This window comes from Haemaphysalis longicornis, unplaced genomic scaffold (genome assembly GCF_048455015.1).
Source record: "Haemaphysalis longicornis isolate Haplotype H1 unplaced genomic scaffold, Haemaphysalis longicornis Haplotype H1 scaffold_10, whole genome shotgun sequence".
Classification (NCBI taxonomy): domain Eukaryota; kingdom Metazoa; phylum Arthropoda; class Arachnida; order Ixodida; family Ixodidae; genus Haemaphysalis; species Haemaphysalis longicornis.
The window spans coordinates 9,160,001-9,163,663 of NW_027526204.1; positions in this window are offsets into that span (position 1 = coordinate 9,160,001).

Sequence of the window (3,663 nt, forward strand, 5' to 3'; positions counted from 1 at the left end):
TATTAGAAACTCATAAACGTAATTTAGAATAGCTTGGTAACGTTTTTCTAGTCTGCAACTTAGAGGACATACCTAAGATTCTTCTCTTATCCCCTCACAGCCTCCTCTTTCCTTCTGGAACAGGATGGCGATTCGCATGGTATCTTAACTATAGCTGCAGTCTGTGTATGCATTTATTCTGAGGGCCTGTTAAACATGGTAAATGCATTCCTGGTTGTACTAGTGTCACTAGCTAGTAGCACTATATAAAGTTTGCGACACCACTTGCGGCTAAATTTCGATTAATTAAATTCAAAGGACTTGAACATGTTTCATTTGTCAATAGTTTCCTTTACAAAGAAAATGCAACTCAGTCATCAAGTGCCAAAATGGATGCTTTCAGGAAATAAAACTCACCAGTAAACCCTACCTGATGACAAAACCCCCATATAAGTGCTGGTTTTTGTACGCACTGAATTCAGCGAACTTTAGTGAGCGGCTATCATTTAGCGGCTAAGAAAAATTCAGTAATGCAGCCACCTCTTTTTCTGATAATGGACGTTACTAGTGTCACTAAATAAATTTAGTGACACTAGACGTTACTAGCTAGGCAATGCAGAAAGGTGCTTGAACTCTCATTTGGCTCGAAATGTTTTTAACACTTCAGCCCGTTCAGCACTAACGCCCAGGTCATTTTTAGCTCCAGTTAATGGAGTGCAGAAATGGTTCTCATTTTCTGGGAGTATTCTTTCATTGCTGAAAATCAAAATACTATCAAAAGGATATCAACGATGAGCATATGAAAGCAGAGTGGGCAAAAAAGAACAACTGAATGTAAAATACATATTTATTGAAGACAACGGCCTCAAAAAAAGAACACAACCAATCACAGTTCAAAAAAATCTGGAAAAATTCATTATGAACTCTAGCAAGCCTTTCCGAGGACGATGAGGACGATTCCGAGGACGACTTATGCCAAACGGCATACTATCACAATAAAAAGAAGAATGCCTCGAGATCACAAAAACTATCATAGCAGCAGAAAAAACCACACTTTCCCCTGAAAGAAAGCAAAGTGATTGCCATGTAAACAGGAAAACTCTGCTGTTTATTGCATAACTGAACACAAAACTGGTACAAAAAGTAGAAAGCAAAGACCCCATGACTTGCACACACACACAACGCATTTATCCAACAAATATTCTGTACACAGCACACATTTGGGCGCACATAACAAATATATAGGTTCCAACATCCAAAATGCAACACACCCTGAATACACAGGGGAACCGAACGAGTTACTAGACCGCCCTATAACGCTGGCTGAAGTCAAACAAGGACTTGCCGCTCTCACCCGCAACACAGCTCCGGGCATAGATCAGGTTACAAACCAACTCCTAAGAAATCTGGACGACTCTGTTCAAGCTCTAACGAAATTTTACAACAAACACTGGGAATCCGGCACCCTACCAGAAGATTGGAAACACGCCCACATAGTACTCATCCCGAAGCCCAATAAACCTACGACCCTAGACAACTTGAGACCGATATCGCTCACGTCGTGCCTAGGGAAACTCCTCGAGCACATAATTCTGAACCGTCTACAGCCATATTTGGAAGATCGCGAACTTCTTCCTGAAACAATGTAGCCCATCATACTATCCTCGAAAATCTCATGGAAACAAACTGTGGCGTACGAACGTACAACTTCATCCCATCCTTTCTGACGAACCGAACGGCCACAATAGGAATCAGAAATCTCCGCACAGACACCATAAGAACCCGGAACAAAGGCATGCCACAAGGCGCTGTACTCTCTCCAAGCCATGATGAAGCTCCCATCGAAACTGCACGAGATTGAAGGCATCCATCATGCTATTTATGCCGATGATATAACGATTTGGACCAACACGGGATCGGATGGCGAGATAGAAGAAAAATTGCAAAGAGCCGTACACACAGTGCAGCAATACGCACAAGCGAGTGGGCTCCAATGCGCGCCAGAGAAATCGGAATTCTAGTTAAACGCCGGCGACGAGGGTTCGCACATGAGCAACCCCAGATCACACAGAGTTTGGACGGGCAAGAGATTCCCATTGTCGATCGAGCATGCATCCTTGGCTTGCATATACAGCAAAATGGGGAGAGCGGATATACAGTTCAACGAATCACACAATCAGCAACCCAAATATTGCGAATGATTGGCCGAATTACCAACAGACATCACGGGCTCAAGGAATCAGACGTGACGAGACTTATTCAAGCCCTAATTATCAGCCGGATCGTGTACGCAGCTCCGTATCTCCAGCTCAAGAATTACGAAAAGGAAAAGCTTGATACCATCCTCCACAAGGCTTACAAACAAACAAGTCTACCACCCAGCGCAGCAACTGGCAAGCTCCTCTCCTTAGGCGTCTACAACACGGTGGAGGAGCATATCGAAGCACACCTTGTAAGCCAGCGGGAACGTCTCACGCTCACTCCTACCGGAAGACATGTACTCCGTCGTCTGGGATATTCAACCAACGCTGGAGGGCACACCGCAAAGACGGAGACTTTACGCCTCGAGATCAGAGAGAAACTGAACGTGGCACCAATACCTTGGAACATGCACCCCGAGCATCATACAGGGAGAAGATCGGCAAGATCCAAATATATTCAGTGCAGATTCGGCAGTCACCCAGATTCGAGGTTCACGGACGCAGCCAAATATCTGCATCGGTCAGCGATGGTAATTTCCGTCATCGACCCAGACCTGCAGGAGATAGCTTCGGCCTCCGTCAACACAAGCAGTCCAACAGAGGCAGAAGAGGCAGCTATAGCCATGGCCATAGTATCCAGCGCGTCAAACCAAAAACACGTACGCGTCATCACCGACTCTCAGGCCGCCTGCCGGAGCTTTTCAGGGGGCAGGGTCTCTTCTATAGCGCACCGCATTCTCGCCAGCAAGGCGCCAGAACACCTCCCAAGTGTTACAATATTGTGGACTCCTGGACACGACTCTCTTTGTGGCAATCAGCGAGCTAACGCTGTCGCCCGAGCCCATGCTTCCCGGGCGCCACTGGAGAATTATTACCCGGAGCCCATAATGCTGCAAAACAACACAATTCTACAGCACCAGCGACTCACCCGACAAGTCTTTCCTCCTCCGCACAAATCCTTAACAAGAGAAGAAGCGACATTCTGGCGTCAACTGCAAACAAACACCTTCCCGCACCTAGGAAGGCTCCACGCCATGTATCCTACAATTCACCCTTCGAACAAATGCCCTTTTTCACAACTCAGTATGCCTCCCTTAACCACGTTATGTGGGCCTGCCCCGACATTCCAAACATTCCCCGAATACCCAACCCAACTCTTGAGCAGTGGAAAGATGCGTTGCTCAGCTCGGACCCGGAAGATCAGTGACGGCTGGTACGACGGGCCACGAGTGCAGCCAGAGCTACAGGGGCCCTGTAATAGGGGCACCTCCCCTCCTCAAGCAAACGACACCCTTACCTAACCAGCGTAAAATAAAGTTATTCCTCCTCCTCTACCAAGTGAAAGGCAACCAAGTGAAAGGCAGAATGCCCACCTGTGGCCATCAATCTAGCGAACAATGCAGACAACCAAGGAGTTGTCTCTTTTTTTTGACCTTGTGTCGAACACTGTCCAGTCAATCTTCACACTGTGTTTGTGCGCGTC